At 38.0% G+C, this 17,700-nt stretch overlaps 1 long non-coding RNA gene across 1 annotated transcript in view; it reads right to left on the bottom strand.

Annotated features, from left to right (window-relative positions):
• Positions 1-7,254: 7,254 nt before the first annotated feature.
• Positions 7,255-17,700, bottom strand: part of LOC307186007 — a 137,797-nt gene continuing 127,351 nt past the window's right edge. The window contains exon 3 of the long non-coding RNA XR_013828235.1: positions 7,255-7,712. This is a non-coding gene — a long non-coding RNA (uncharacterized lncRNA). The remainder of the gene's footprint in view (positions 7,713-17,700) is intronic.

Below are 17,700 nucleotides of genomic sequence, written 5' to 3'. Positions count from 1 at the left end.
GAAAAATCCCCTAAAGTCTTTTCAACCAGTTTCTTTTTAACCTGAACATTGAAATCCTCTCTTATGTAGTACAAATCTTTCTTCATTCTCTGAAAGTCACTTCGAAAGATGTTTCATATTTCTAGAAAATGGGTAAACCTCACTATACTCAGATGCCATCTTGTTCAAAGCTTTTAATGCTTTGTTTAAGGCATGTTACTACAGTGCTAGGATAAGACTTACCACATGTAAAGATATTTACAGCATTGAGTAGGCTGTGAAATACAATCATCTTGGGCAGCAGAGCCAGAATGTGAAGAGTACTAAAATTAAGATGCTCTCTTTCTATTCCTTGACTGTAACTCCTTTCAACTTCACACCTTTTGAAAATCAAAGCCTACTATTAAAATAAAGCCATATAGAAATAAGTCCTCTTTTTCAAGTGCCTAATAAAAACTGAAATTGAATTTAATTGATGCCCCTTAAATTAATCTCTCTGTGGTTTCATTTTCAACGTTAGCAACAAAAAGACTATTAAAAAAGGAATCCAAATCCCAAAATCTGCACTTAATCCTCCACTGCTAAATTTAAGAATCTTTGTGTGGCATGGACATGAAATATGCCTATGTATTTATAAGATATTTTAAGCATAAACCAAGCCATCTGTCCATCTTCGTGTCTCCCCACTTTTCATGCTATTCTCTTTCCTACCCTTAGTAGCTCTTCCTTTTAGCTTTAAAGCAATACACAGGTTTCATAAAAATAGACACCTGAGCTCATGTGTTACCAAAAAAAACTATGCATATATCACTAAGTATATATCATTTATGTTTGTAAAATGTCTATTTCTATATACATATCAGTGTATTACTATGGATACACATAAAAAGCACTGGAAGAATACTCACCAGGTTATTTAACTAACTGAGGAGGAGTGGGATGGGTTGGTGTAGAGGGCAGGAAATGAAGACAGACTTCTAGGTTTACATGTTTTATTTTTTACATTACACAAAAAAACATACATATATTTAACTTGTACAGACATTTTACAAAATTAAATGCACTTTCAAACTATTGCTTCCCATTTATGGAGAATTTTGGGACAAGGGTGAAATCCCACTCCTTGGTCATTGACAATCTACCCTTCCAAGCATCTAAGTGAAAAGAGGTGAATTCCAGTAAGATAGAGGAGCAAGCAATATTAAGCACAGAGAAGTGGGGGAAGTTGGAGAGTGGCAAAGAGACACTGGTTTGGTAATAAGAAGTGATGGGAGATGTCCAAGAAAGTATTTTCAGTAGCATAGCAAGGGTAGAAATCAGAAGTTGGGGTAAGCAGGAAACCATAAACAACAACAAAAAAACAACCTGCAGACTGGGAGAAAATATTTGCAAATAATGCAACCAACAAGGGCTTAATTTCCAAAATATACAAACAGCTCATACAACTCAACAACAAAAAACAAACCAATCAAAAGACCTAAATAGGCATTTCTCCAAAGAAGACATAAAGATGGCCAACAGGTACATGAAAAGATGTTCAACATCACTAATCATTGGAGGAATGAAAATCAAAACTATAATGGGATACCACCTCACATAGGTCAGAGTGGCCATCATTAAAAAGTCTGCAGGACTTCCCTGGTGGCACAGTGGTTAAGAATCTGCCGGCCAATGCAGGGGACATGGTTCAAGCCCTGCCCCGGGAAAATCACACATGCCACAGAGCAACTAAACTGGTGCACCACAACTACTGAGCCTGCACTCTAGAGCCCATGAGCCACAACAACTGAGAAGGCATGCTACAACTACTGAAGTCCATGTGCCTAGAGCCAGTGCTCCGCAACAAGAGAAACCACTGCAATGAGAAGCCCGTGCACCGCAATGAAGAGTAGCCCTGGCTCTTCACAACTAAAGAAAGCCTGCACACAGTAACAAAGACCCAACACAGCTAAATAAAGAAAGAAAAAAAAAATAGTCTGCAAATAACAAATGCTGGAGAGGAGATGGAGAAAAGTGAACCCTCTTATACTGTTGGTGGGAATGTAAGTTGGTGCAGCCTCTATGGAAAACAGGATGGAGGTTCCTCAAAAAACTAAAAATAGAGAATCCTAAAGATACTATCAGAAAACTGCTAGAGCTAATTAATGAATCTGGTAAAGTAGCAGGATACAATTTAATGCACAGAAATCTCTTGCATTCCTATACATTAATGATGAAAAATCTGAAAGAGAAATTAAGGAAACACTCCCATTTACCACTGCAACAAAAAGAATCAAATACCTAGGAATAAACCTACCTAAGGAGACAAAAGACCTGTATGCAGAAAACTACAAGACACTGATGAAAGAAATTAAAGATGATACAAACAAATGGAGAGATATACCACGTTCTTGGATTGGAAAAATCAACACTGTGAAAATGACTATACTACACAAAGTAATCTACAGATTCAATGCAATCCCTATCAAACTACCAAGGGCATTATTCACAGAACTAGAACAAAAATTTTTGCAATTTGTATGGAAACACAAAAGACCCAAAATAGCAAAAGCAATCTTGAGAAAGAAAAATGGAGCTGGAGGAATCAGGCTCCCTGACTTCAGACTATACTACAAAGCTACAGTAATCAAGACAGTATGGTACTGGCACAAAAACAGAAAGATACATCAATGCAAGAGGATTGAAAGCCCAGAGATAAACTCATGCAAGTATGGTCACCTTATCTTTGATAAAGGAGGCAAGAATATACAGTGGAGAAAAGACAGCCTCTTCAATAAGTGGTGCTGGGAAAACTGGACAGCTAATGAATAAAAGAATGAAATTAGAACATTCCCTAACACCATACACAAAAATAAACTCAAAATGTATTAAAGACCTAAATGTAAGGATAGATACTATAAAACACTTAGAGGAAAACACAGGCAGAATACTCTATGACATAAATCACAGCAGGATCCTTTTTGACCCACCTCCTAGAGAAATGGAAATAAAAGCAAAACTAAACAAATGGGACCTAATGAAACTTCAAAGCTTTTGCACAGCAAAGGAAACCATAGACAAGACGGAAAGACAACCCTCAGAATGGGAGAAAGTATTTGCAAATGAAGCAACTGACAAGGGATTAATCTCCAAAATATACAAGCAGCTCATGAAGCTCAATATCAAAGAAACAAACAACCCAATCCAAAAATGGGCAGAAGGCGTAAACAGACATTTCTTCAAAGAAGATACACAGATTGCCCACAAACACATGAAAGCATGCTCAACATCACTAATCATTAGAGAAATGCAAATCAAAAGTACAATGAGGTATCACCTCAAACCAGTCAGAATGGCCATCATCGAAAAATCTACGAACAATAAATGCTGGAGAGGGTGTGGAGAAAACGGAACCCTCTTATGCTGTTGGTGGGAATGTAAATTGATACAGCCACTATGGAGAACAGTATGGAGGTTCCCTAAAATACTAAAAATAGAACTACTATATGACCCGGCAATCCCATTACTGGGCATATACCCTGAGAAAACCATAATTCAAAAAGAGTCCTGTACCACAATGCTCATTGCAGCACTATTTACAAGAACCAGGACATGGAAGTAACCTAAGTGTCCATCAACAGATGAATGAATAAAGAAGATGTGGCACATATATACAATGGAATATTACTCAGCCATAGAAAGAAACGAAATTGAGGTATTTGTAGTGAGGTGGATGGACCTAGAGTCTGTCCTACAGAGTGAAGTAAGTCAGAAAGAGAAAAACAAATACTGTATGTTAACACATATATATAGAATGTAAAAGAAACCCAAAAATGATTCTGAGGAACCTAGGGACAGGACAGGAATAAAGACACCGATGTAGAGAATGTACTTGTGGACATGGGGAGCGGGAAGGGTAAGCTGGGATGAAGTGAGAGAGTGGCATGGACATATATACACTACCAAATGTAAAATAGATAGCTAGTGGGAAGCAGCTGCATAGCACAGGGAGATCAGCTCTGTGCTTTGTGACCACCTAGAGGGGTGGGATAGGGAGGATATATGGGAACATATGTATATGTATAGCTGATTCACTTTGTTATAAAGCAGAAACTAAGACACCATTGTAAAGCAATTATACTTCAATAAAGATGCTAAAAAAATAAAACACACAGGACTTCGCTGGTGGTGCAGTGGTTAAGAATCTGTCTGCCAATGCAGGGAACAAGGGTTCGAGCCCTGGTCTGGGAAGATCTCACATGCTGCAGAGCAACTAAGCCCGTGCACCACAACTACTGAAGCCCTCGCGCCTAGAGCGCATGCTACGTAACAAGAGAAGCCACTGTAATGAGAAGCCCACACGCCACAACTAAGACCCAATGCAGCCAAAACTGAAAAAATAAATAAATAAAGTTTTTTAAAAAAATGAATAAAGCACACACAAAAGTAAAATAAAATAAAATAGGATACAAATTAACATGTGTACAAAACAAAAGCAGACTCACAGGTATAGAGAACAGACTTGTGGTTGCCGAGGGGGAGGGGAGAGGGGAGGGGAGGGAAGGCATGGAAGTTTGGGATTAGTAGAAGCAAACTATTATATGTAGGATGGATAAACAAAAAGGTCCAATTGTATAGCACAGGGAACTATATTCAATATACTGTGACAAACCGTAATGGAAAAGAATATATATATATATATATATATATATATGTAACTGAGTCACTTTGCTGCACAGAAGAAATTACAATATTGTAGATCAACTGTATGTCAATAAAATTAAATATATATATATGGCAAACTCCAAACTCCAGAGATTAATACAACGTGGTTCTAATATTAGTTTCAATCCATATTCATTACAATATGGAGAACCTCCAGGATAGAACTGGTTAGTAAACAGTCCATCTAGTTACTTTTGTTCTATTGACTTTATTTTGTTTTTAAGATTTATTTATTATTTATTTATTTTTGGCTGCGTCGGGTCTTAGTTGTGGCATGCGGGATCTTCGTTGAGGCATGTGGGATCTTTCACTGTGGTGTGTGGGCTTTTCTCTAGCTGTGGAGTGTGGGTTTTCTCTCTGTAGTTGTGGTGTGCAAGCTCCAGGGCGCGTGGGCTCTGTACTTGTGGCATGCAGGTTCCAGAGCGCATGGGCTCTATAGTTTGAGGCACGCAGGCTCTCTAGTTGAGGTGCACAAGCTCAGTAGTTGTGGCATGTGGCCTTAGTTGCCCCACGGCATATGGGATCTTAGTTCTCTGACCAGGGATCGAACCCACGTCCCCTGCATTGTAAGGCAGATTCTTTATACTGGACCACCAGGGAAGTTCTGACTTTATTTTTTAAAGCAGTTTTAGGTTCACAGAAAAATTGAAGAGAAGGTACAGATTCCCATGTGCGCTCCACCCCAACATATGCATAGCCTCTCTCATTATCAACATCTCCCAGCAGAGTGGTATACTAACTACAGTTGGTGAACCTGCGCTGACACATCATAATCACCCAAAGTCCATAGTTTACATTAAAGTTCACTCTTTTGTCCATCTAGTTTTATATCCACCTTCTATTTCATTACCTTGATTTCATGTCTCTGCTGTAAGCCACCTGAATATGCTTCCTAATTAAAGTTATGCAGTCCCAGTTGGTTGCTTGTTTTAGGACCAACATGCTAATTGAGGGGACTTCTCAATATCTCTATCTGAGATTGCTTGAGGTTGAGTGGGGCTCTAAAATCCAGGCCCACTGCTTCATCTACCAGGTTACGGCTCACGTGTTCATCATTTTGACACTGGCTGTTTTTTTTTTTTTCCTAATGGCTATTGCACTTTGTTTCAGGAGCTGTTTGGGTGCAGGCACAGAGAAAGAAGATAGTTAAGTTTATCTACATTGTGGTTTAGCTATCAAGTGTAACAAAAGGACAAAGGAGCAAGGGAGTGAGAGCATCTCTATAGTGACAAACATTAAGTCTATGCCGGCAAAGGGGAAAGTGAATATAATAGAAGACTAATGGACAGGAACAAATTGGAGAATCACATGCTCCGGGAAGCAGTAGGTTACATGGTACATCTAAAAAGTGTTAAAGTATCTGTTTTCTGTGTTTTGGAAATTAGGGTATGGGTAAGAGCTTTGGAAAGTAAGCTCTCACAAGGATAAATTACTTGAATTGGTGCTACATTTGATTTCAATAGAAATGTTGCAGTTGATTAATCCACAAATCAGTAAAATACTAACAAGGATGAAAATCACATTGGAAATAAATTAATTAGGAAAGTTTAGATAGTCTAAAAATTGATTCATTATGAGTAGGCAGGTTGTCACTTCTCATTAAGCCTTCTCACAATTAAAAAAAAAGCTGTGCTTTTGGAGACAAGAATGTGCTGCTAGAATTCAATGCTTCATCAAGAGATGGGGGTATGAAATAGAGCTACTAAAAAGAAAAAAGAAATGAATGTTTTCTCTCCCCTAATCTGCTCCAAATGAAGTCATATAATCATGGACGGTTCAGTTTACTTAGTGTGCCCCAAAGAGCAGAAGGCGGGTTTAGTTCCATGGATATTTGCATATTTAGAAATCTTTGGTCCATTACTTAAAGAAATAACACATCATCTGATAGTTATTTCTTATAAGGAAATATGGCCTCTGAGTTCTGTCATATGACATGACAGGGAGAAAATAAACATAGAAGGAAGCATAACAAGTCCTAAAACTTTTCATGATAAAGACTTCTAAGTACAAGGTTCTTGTGTAATCAAAGCATGTGTATCTGAAAAATGGTTTAAAACATGAATGAATGTGTCCCACACAGCCCCAATCTCTTCCTAAGGCACTTTCTTGCACCACCTGGCTCTTCCCCATTCAAACTGGATAGACGTTTAATCTATCCCTTGCCACAGGACATATTTTACCAGCTGAACACAGATCACAAGGGAGTCAACTCTGTCATGTTTGAATCATCTAAAGTCTCTTGAAATTTACAACAGAGGCACTAGTTTGAAAGAAATGATGTTTTGAGAATCAAAGCCCTGAAGGATTTGAGACATAAAGTTTATGCCATAAAAAATATTTGGGTGAATAGATAAAGGCCAGAATAACCTTGTCCCCTGAATATTCTATAAACTAGGGAGGAGTTGCCAAGGGAAAGGAGAGAGAAAATACCTCAGTGTGTCCCTGTTGAAGATGCTGTGTCTTACTCGTCACCTGAGGTCCAGAAGCAGTTGAGGAGTTTCACATAAGTTTAAGTAAATTGCAGGTCTGTAATTCCAATTACATGTTATATGCACTAGGAGTGCTGGATTTTTTAAATCCTCATTTTGATAAGGATACAGATTTGGTGAAATCGAAAGCAGACGTTTAGAATCTGTGCCTTGCCTTGCAGGGGAAAAAAGATACCTTTGCTCCCTATGACTGGACAACATAGCAAAAATGACCACAAAATGTAGTTAGGCAGACGCACCTAAAGCATCCTCATAGAGTTCTCCAGAACTTTCCTCATGTGGCCAAAGAATGATGAGGGCATGGCCTAGAGAGTTGAGGACCCTGACCCCTGGAAGACTTGATGGCTGAGATGGTGAGGGCGCTGAAGTTATCTTCCTGTACAAAGTGGAGAATGGAGGATGCTGAGAATGTCCCATGGGACACCAGCCTGGATGCCTTGGGACCAGATGTTCCTTACTTCCTCTCTGCCACATCCTCATTCTCATACCTTGGCATCTTGTATCTTCAGATCCTCAAGAATTAGGCAAAATATTGGCATCCTGGGGAATAAAGTCAATGATTAACTGAGACAACCAGGAATTGACTATCACCACCCAGAACTGACTTTTTCAAGAAGAATTGGAGGATGCGAGATAAAAACTGAAATCTTCTTTATTAAGAAATAGGTTTTTTTCCTACTCTGGAGTGTGTGCTTGAGAAGTTAACAGCATCTTTGAGTACACACAGATCCCAGATCAACAGCAGAGATGCATTATGGGGTAGATATTCATTTTTATGAAAAAATTCTTTACTTTATAAAATAATGCACCAGATTGCAATGCATACAAATATTGAATCATTATATTGTACACCTGAAACTAATATAATGCCATATGTCAATTATACCTGAATTAGAAAAATTAAAAGGAATAATGTATAGATCATATACCTAATAATATTTTAAAATAAATTAAAAGTAAAATAAAATAATGCACAAAGGAATGCTTTTAAAATTCTTCACTCTAAGTGCATGTAACCTATTATTGGAGTTATAGAAATGTAATTTATATAAATGTTTGGGGAAATCATCAATTGTCTGATTAAAATAAGCCCATTTAACAAAACTCAAGCATACACATTGCCGTAGAGCTGAAGGAACTCGTGCCTCTTTCAGTTAGAATACAATAAGAAACAGTCGATGTTAACATGAATGAGCAAATGGACAGGAAAGAGGGACTATCTGCTGAGAATTGATGGTGAGGTCTGAGCCTTCCTTTGGTGGCATCTGAAAAAAGTTTAGTTGAAGATGGGGAGGCATTCGTTTTTGGATGAACACTAGAGAACCACATGTGTACCAGCACACGTGCACAACCGTGGGAATAAGACAAAAAGAGAAGCAAGGAAATTCCATGGGAGGTGGAGCAGAGTTGATTAGGAATCACAGAAGGCCGATAAGTAGAGTCAGTTCCTCTCAAGCCCTCATTTATGGAGCTATTTCTCCCACCTGCAGTGTGAACACAGGAGCTTGTTCTTCAGCTTGATTACTCTGTAAGTTGTAGAAGACAAAATACAGTCTGGAGGGATCAGGCGACGTTTAGGACTGCCCTTCACCTCCACCAATTAGCCTCATTGGGCCCCTCTTGCCCATTTTACTCCTATAAGCTACTCAGGGCATCACCTATGCATTTGAGTTCTCTTTCTCAGGGCATAAAAATGCCAGCAAAGTTTCAACAATCATCTCATTCGTTCAAGTCACAAACCAGTTTAGAGCAAGAGTATAAAACAGAGTGGAATATGGTATGAAAATAGTATTTCCTTTTCCCTTGCTTCCAGGCATGTAAGCTTACAACAGTTATTGAGGACACCAAGGATCTTCACAAAGTACAGGACAACAATACCAGCACATTGTATATATAAATATATATAAATATATATATGTATGTATGTAGTCGATTCTTGTTATTCATGGTAATTATGTTTTATAAAGTCACCATGGACACAGAATTAGAGAATTGCTTCTAGAGGAAATAAGAGTTAGGTTCCTATAAGCCTCTGGTCACAACATTGTCATCAACTGATCAACACATAACTTTGTTTTACTTGTGTTTCTATTTAAAGACAACTTATTTAATATATGCAGTCATCCCTTGGCACCTGTCGGGGATTGATTCCAGGACCCACTAGGGTTACCAAAATCCAAGGATGCTCAAGACCCGTAGTCAGCTCTCTGTATCCACTGTTCCACATCCACAGGTTCAACCAACTGGGGATCATGTAGTACTGTAGTATTTATTATTGAAAAAAAGTCCACATATAGGTGGACCCATGGAATTAAAGCCTATGTTGTTAAAGGGTCAGCTATATTGTTAATTCAATAGCATTGACTTTACAACAGCACTATAACATCTACCTGAACAAAGCTTATCTAATAGAGGTATTTTCTCCATATGGCCTATCACAGCCTTCTTGCACTTAGGAACACTAGGCAGCACTTCAGCACTATACTTGGGGGCCATTTTAAACAGCAAAATCACCAACAGGAAAGAAAAAAAAGAGGCTAGAAATGTGGCACAAAAAGATCACAAGAAGGACACCTGTCTTTAGTATGACAGCTGAAATGGTAAGGCAGAATATCACCTTATTCAAACTCAGCTGGGAACACACACACCAGGCAATTCAAATTTGGGGAGTTACAAATAAATTTTAGTGGGTAGGCAAGTTTGCAAGTAGAGAATATGAATAATGAGGAATCATGGACGTTAGTGGGTGCAAACCATGGTGATTTCTCTTCATCAGTGACAGTGCAAATTATTGAAAAGTTTTCTTCATTCCTATTTGTATTCAGATTTAGGAATGCTCTAAATGTTTATAGCAATCCACATGTTGTGTATCAAAGCACACTGCAGAAAAGGTTCGCAGGAAATAGACACTGAGGCAATGATTTGCATGCATGAGGTTTACTGGAATGTGCTCCTGGGATCAACCCCTGCAGGGAAATGAGGGCATGGGGTTAGGGAGGAAACACTTAACTGAAATGAAGTCACAAGGACTCACCAGGGACAAGGAGGGGGATGGGGGACGCTGGAGCCAGAATGGCCCTTAGAGTTGTCCGACATCGAAGCAGAGGAGCTGGATTTTTACAGCTCCCCTTATGACAAGTCACTAATGCAGGCTGTCATTCAGAAGGAGCTGTGACTTTGTTCATCAGTGATATCGGACTATAGTTTTCTTTCTTCGTGACATCTTTGTCTGGTTTTGGTATCAGGGTGATGGTGGCCTCGTAGAATGAGTTTGGGAGTGTTCCTCTCTCTGCTGTATTTTGGAAGAGTTTGAGAAGGATAGGTGTTAGTTCTTCTCAAAATGTTTGATAGAATTTGCCTGTGAAGCTGTCTGGTCCTGTGCATTTGTTTGTTGGAAGATTTTTAATCACAGTTTCTGTTTCAGTGCTTCTGATTGGTCTGTTTATATTTTCTATTTCTTCCTGGTTCAGCCTTGGAAGGTTGTGCTTTTCTAAGAATTTGTCCATTTCTTCCAGGTTGACCATTTTATTGGCATATTGTTGCTTGCAGTAATCTCTCATGATACAGAGGACTGTATGTCTGCAGTGTCAGTTGTTACTTCTCCTTTATCAATTCTAATTCTATTGATTTTAGTCTTTTCCCTTTTTTTCTTGATGCGTCTGGCTAATGGTTTGTCAATTTTGTTTATCTTCTCAAAGAACCAGCTTTTAGTTTTATTGATCTTTGCTATCATTGCCTTCATTTATTTGTGATCTTATCTGTATGATTTCTTTCCTTCTGCTAACTTTGGGGTTTTCTTGTTCTTCTTTCTCTAATTGCTTTAGGTGTAAGGTTAGGTTGTTTATTTGAGGTGTTTCTTGTTTCTTGAGGTAGGATTATATTGCTATAAACTTCCCTCTTAGAACTGCTTTTGCTGCATCCCATAGGTTTTGGGTCATCGTGTTTTCATTGTCATTTGTTTCTAGGTATTTTTTGATTTCCTCAGTGATCTCTTGGTTACGTAGTAGTGTATTGTTAAGCCTCCATGCATTTGTATTTTTTTAGAATTTTGTTCCTGTAATTGATATCTAGTTTCATAGCGTTGTGGTCAGAAGAGATACTTGGTACGATTTCAATTTTCTTAAATTTACCAAGCCTTGATTTGTGACCCAGGATATGACGTACCCTGGAGAATGTTCCATGAGCACTTGAGAAGAAAGTTTATTCTGTTGTTTTTGGATGGAATGTCCTATAAATATCAATTAAGTCCATCTTGTTTAATGTATGATTTAAAGCCTGTGTTTCCTTATTTATTTTCATTTCGGATGATCTGTCCATTGGTGAAAGTGGGGTGTTAAAGTCCCCTACTATGATTGTGTTACTGTTGATTTCCCCTTTTATGGCTGTTAGCATTTGCCTTATGTATTGAGGTGCTCCTATGTTGGGTGCATGAATATTTACAATCGTTATATCTTTTTCTTGGATTGATCCCTTGATCATTATGTAGTGTCCTTCTTTGTCTCTTGTAAGAGTCTTTATTTTAAAGTCTATTTTGTCTGATATGAGAATTGCTACTCCAGCTTGCTTTTGATTTCCATTTGCATGGTATATCTTTTTCTCTCCCCTCACTTTCAGTCTGTATGTGTCCCTAGGTCTGAGGTGGGTCTCTTGTAGACAGCATATATATGGGTCTTGTTTTTGTATCCATTCAGCCAGTCTATGTCTTTTGGTTGGAGCATTTAATCCATTTACATTTAAGGTAGTTATCAATATGTATGTTCCTATTACCATTTTCTCAATTGTTTTGGGTTTGTTATTGTAGGTGTTTTCCTTCTCTTGTGTTTCCTGCCGAGAGAAGTTCCTTTAGCACTTGTTGTAAAGCTGCTTTGGTGGCACTGAATTCTCTTAGCTTTTGCTTGTCTGTAAAGGTTTTAATTTCTCCATTGAATATGAATGAGATCCTTGCTGGGTAGAGTAATCTTGGTTGTAGGTTTTTCCCTTTCATCACTTTAAATATGTCCTGCCACTCCCTTCTGGCTTGCAGAGTTTCTGCTGAAAGATCAGCTGTTAACCTTATGGGGATTCCCTTGTATGTTATTTGTTGTTTTTCCCTTGCTGCTTTTAATATTTTTTCTTTGTACTGAATTTTTGATAGTTTGATTAATATGTGTCTTGGTGTGTTTCTCCTTGGATTTATCCTGTATCTGACTCTCTGTGCTTCCTGGACTTGATTGACTATTTCCTTTCCCATATTAGGGAAGTTTTCAAGTATAATCTCTTCAAATATTTTCTCAGTCCCTTTTTTTTTCTGTTCTTCTTCTGGAACCCCTACAATTTGAATGTTGGTGTGTTTAATGTTGTCCCAGAGGTCTCTGAGACTGTCCTCAATTCTTTTCTTTTTTCTTTATTCTGCTTGGTGGTAGTTATTTCCACTATTTTATCTTCCAGGTCACTTATCCGTTCTTCTGCCTCAGTTATTCTGGTATTGATTCCTTCTAGAGAATTTGTAATTTCATTTACTGTGTTGTACATCATTGTTTGTTAGCTGTTTAGTTCTTCTCGTTCTTTGTTAAATGTTTCTTGTATTTTCTGCATTCTATTTCCAAGATTTTGGATCATCTTTACTATCATTACTCTGAATTCTTTTTCAGGTAGACTGCCTATTTCCTCTTCATCTGTTTGGTCTGGTGGATTTTTACCTTGCTCCTTCATCTGCTGTTTATTTCTCTGTCTTCTTATTTTGCTTAACTTACTGTGTTTGGGGTTTTGTTTTTGCAGGCTGCAGGTTCGTAATTCCTGTTGTTTTTGATGTCTTTCCCCAGTGGGTAAGGTTGGTTCAGTGGGTTGTGTAGGCTTCCTGGTGGAGGGGACTGGTGCTTGTGTTCGGGTATATGAGGCTGGATCTTGTCTTTCTGGTGGGCATGACTGCATCTGCCGGTGTGTTTTGGGGTGTCTGTGAACTCATTATGATTTTAGGCAGCCTCTCTGCTCATGGGTGGGTTGTGTTACTGTCTTGCTAGTTGTTTGGTACAGGGTGTTCAAAACTGTAGCTTGCTGGTCGTTGAGTGGAGCTGGGTCTTAGCATTGAGATGGAGATCTCTGGGAGAGCTTTCACCATTTGATATTATGTGGGGCCAGGAGGTCTCTGGTGGTCCATGTCCTGAACTCGGCTCTCCCATATCAGAGGCTCAGGCCTGACACCCGGACAGAGCACCAAGACCCTGTCAGCCACGTGACTCAAAAGAAAAGGGAGAAAAAGACAGAAAGAAAGAAAGAAAAAGAAAAAATAAAATATAAAGTTATTAAAATTTAAAAAATTTAAAAATATTATTAAAAAATAAAAAAGTAATAAAAAGAAAAGTAAGAAAGAAGAGAGCAACTAAACCAAAAAACAAATCCACCAATGTTAGCAAGTGCTAAAAAGTATGCTAAAAAAGAAAAAAAAAAAGGACAGACAGAACCCTAGGACAAATAGTAAAAACAAAGCTGTACAGTCAAAATCACACAAAGAAGCATACACATACACACTCACAAAAAGAGAAAAAGGAAAAAATATATATATACTAATAAAAAAGGAAGAGAGCAACCTAATCAGTAAACAAATCTACCAATGATAATAAGCTCTAAATACTAAACTACGATAAACATAAAACCAGAAACAAATTAGATGCAGAAAGAAAACCCCAGGTCTACAGTTGCTCCCAAAGTCTACCACCTAAATTTTGGGATGATTCATTGTCTATTCAGGTATTCCACAGATGCAGGGCACATCAAATTGATTGTGGAGATTTAATCCGCTGCTCCTGAAGCTGCTGGGAGAGATTTCCCTTTTTCTTCTTTGTTCGCACAGCTCCTAGGGTTCAGCTTTGTATTGGCCCCGCCCCTGTGTGTAGGTTGCCTGAGGGTGTCTGTGTTCTGCCCAGATGGGACGGGGTTAAAGGAGCAGCTGATTAGGGGGCTCTGGCTCACTCCGGCTAGGGGGAGGGAGGGGTACAGAATGCAGGGCGAGCCTGCGGTGGCAGAGGCCAGTGTGACATTGCAACAGCCTGAGGTGCACCATGTGTTTTCCTGGGGAAGTTGCTCCTGGATCACAGGACCCTGGCAGTGGCGGGCTGCACAGGCTCCTGGGAGCGGAGGTGTGGATAGTGACCTGTGCTTGCACACAGGCCTCTCTGTGGCTGCAGCAGCAGCCTTAGCATCTCATGTCCGTCTCTGGTGTACACGCTGATAGCCATTGCTCGTGCCTGTCTCTGGAGCTCTTTTAGGCAGTGCTCTAAATGCCCTCTCCTCGTGCACCCTGAAACAATGGTCTCTTGCCTCTTAGGCAGGTCCAGAGTTTTTCCCAGACTCCCTCCCGGCTAGCTGTGGTGCACTAGCTCCCTTCAGGCTGTGTTCACGCAGCCAACCCCAGTCCTCTCCCTAACATAATTTTTTGATCCCCGCATCTAGACCATATTTTGAATTTAAAAATAAGGGAATACTTGTCCAGAGAAGTTAAGCTATTTGTCAGTACTGCACAGTGTTTAAGAACAGAAGCTCTGGAGTCAGACACCCTATTCTGTTCCAATTCTGTCTGTATCACTTACTAGTCATGTGACTTGGACAACTCATTTCTCCCTGTGCCTCAATTTGCTCTTCTGCACTGTGATCACAGCAGTAGTTTTCATTTCATGCGGGCCATCTGAGGATTAAATTAATTTTTTTGTGTAAAACATGAGAACATTCCTTAAGATGGCTGGCACATTCTTTTTGCCTCTTCATCCCTGCCTCAATCCTGCCGCCTAGAATGCAGATTCTACCATATTGGACCATGATGGTGAGGGTCTCAGCCTAGGAATGGTATTGCCATGAAGAGGAAGAAGCCTGGGTTGCTAAGATTCCATGAGATGAAGCTGCCTTGCCAACCCTAGATACTGATCTCCAGAATCCATTTACAGGAGATGCAAATAAACTTCAAACTTGGTTAAGCACTATCCTTTTGGCTTATTTGTCATTCAGAACCTAATCCTATCTAATACACAGGGTGTATCTTTTCTATCCTGTTATTTTCAACCATCTATGTGGTTGTTTTAGGTGTCTTTTTCCTGTAACATATAACTACATTTTGTTTTATTTATCCAGTCTGATAATCTCTGTCTTTTAATTGTCATGTTAATTATTATAATTTATTTTAATTATACTCCACAGAACATCTTTCTTAATAATGTTTTCCCAGAACAATTCCCTTAATTGGATATAAAGCAGTTGTCTGCTAACAACCATATTAACTGATGACCAGGAAGCAATGTTTTAAGAATTTCATATCTTATCATTATAACTTATTGCTATACAAATGGACATTTTAATGTCTTAGTTTCATTTTAGAAAAATTGTAAATTGGTGGAGAATTTTTAATTGAACTGCACTACTTCATGTTTTTTTGCCCCTTAAAATAAAGAAAGATAGGCTTGTGGTTAGGGTTTTATGTAAAATATCTGATTTTCAGGACTGGACATTGACTTTAAGATAAAAATATTTCTATAGGGCTTTTTTTCTACTATCTTAATTTAAATATTCTGTTTACCATTCCTTCTCTTCATTTTTTTTATCTCCTTTATGTTTTCTGTTGGAAGCTGTATAATTCTATATACCTTTTTCTTCCTTTTTTTTTCTTAACATCTTTATTGGAGTATAATTGCTTTACAATGCTGTGTTAGTTTCTGCTTTACAACAAAGTGAATCAGTTATACCTATACATATGTCCCCATATCTCTCTCCTCTTGTGTCTCCCTCCCTCTCAGCCTCCCTATCCTACCCCTCTAGGTGGTCACAAAGCACTGAGCTTTGTGAGTTTGTAAGCTTTGTAAGTTTTTAAAAATTAAATTGGCTAATTTACTGATTTTAGCATTCCCTGCTCTGATTTTGTTCCTCATTCTGTGTCAGTCTTCTCCTAAATAGACTTTCCCTTCATTAATTCCTTTAGTAAAGGTGCTTGGCAGGTAAATTCTCTTTGCATATTTGCAACTGAATATGTCCTAATTTTTCTCTTGCTGTTGAATAATATTAGGTTGGATATTAAATTCAAGGTTGAAAGTTATTTTTTCCTCAGCATGTTGAAGATATTTCTTTGCCTTCTGGCATCGACTTTTGCCATTGAAAACTCCACTGTCAATCTGATCTTCATATATATCTATATATCTATATCTATCTATATATATAATTTTTTTGTAGTTAATCTCTCTTTTCTCTTTAGTAACTTTTCAGATTCCTGCCCTGTTTCCTTGATGTTCTGTAGTGCCAGTAAGAAAGATCAGTAAGATAGATCTAGGTATAAATTTATTTTTGTTTTTCCTTTATTTTAATTTTTTCCTGCTCTATAATCAAATTGTATTTTGGATTTGAAGACTCATATCGTTAACTGTGAAAATTTCTTGTTTTTATCTTTTTAAGTATTGTGTTTCTTCTACTCCCTCCATTTCCTTCTGGATTTGCCATTAGATTTATGTTAGAACTTCTTGCCTATTCTCCCTGACTCCTAACTCCTGTCATATTTTTAATTTATTCATCTATTTTTGATGCATTATGGGTAAAATTTTCACCAAAACCTTTCAATTCCCTAATTCACTATTTTTTTGTTTCCAGTTTAGAGTTTATCCTATCTAGTAAATATTAAAGTTTTTCAGGGATGATTTTGTCTATATCCAAATTTTCTAATTTTTTTCATATTACTTCTTTATGTTTCATATCTCCTTTTCTAATAAATACCTCTTTGTTCAGTATTAGTGAATATTATTCTTTTATTCATATCTTTGAGCATCTTAAATATAATTAAAGTAATTCAATTTATAAAGTAAGTATGTTTTGAAATGAATATAGTTCCACTTATAAACGTATGTATGTACATCTACACATATATCGAAGAACACAAATATTTATGAAGTTCATCTAAATTGAACAAGTTTTGCCTCTAGTTTTAGGCCAGGCTAATATGTGTCTCTATGGCCAGTGTCCTGATTTGTTGATTATTTCAGGCCTGTGCCATACTGGTTGCTATATGTTTTGAATATCCCTCTGGTTTTAGGTATAATAAGAGGCTCATAGAAGAAGTTCTAGTTGCATTTTCTTAAAGGCAAAATGAACCACAACAGTGAAGAAGAAAAAGGAGCTGGAGAGAGATGCACCATATAATCATCAACTACCCACGAAGGCAAAGTTGACCCAAGCTCTGGAATTATTATTATTAGTTTTATTATTATTACTACTAATACTTAAAGAGAAAAAGCCTGAATTCAGCCTTGGCATTTTTCTTCCAAAAGAGGAAACATCACACAGAACCATACAATATTAGAACTGAGAAGGATCACCAGTCCACCAAGTAAGATTTTCTCATTTTTGGAAAAGAAGAAATTGAGAAACAGAGGAGTTAGCTTGCCAAGATCCTCTGGCTAGAGAGTGTTCAGAGCCAGGGATGTGGCCCCCATCCTCTAACCCATAATCCAGTAAACTTTCCCTGTTTCATGGTTTCCTTAATTTCCAGAAGACTCCAGCCTCCCTAGCATTTTTTTAAATA

The sequence above is a fragment of the Stenella coeruleoalba genome (genome assembly GCF_951394435.1).
Source record: "Stenella coeruleoalba genome assembly, chromosome: 4".
NCBI lineage: Eukaryota > Metazoa > Chordata > Mammalia > Artiodactyla > Delphinidae > Stenella > Stenella coeruleoalba.
This window is presented reverse-complemented; position numbering and strand designations above follow the sequence as displayed.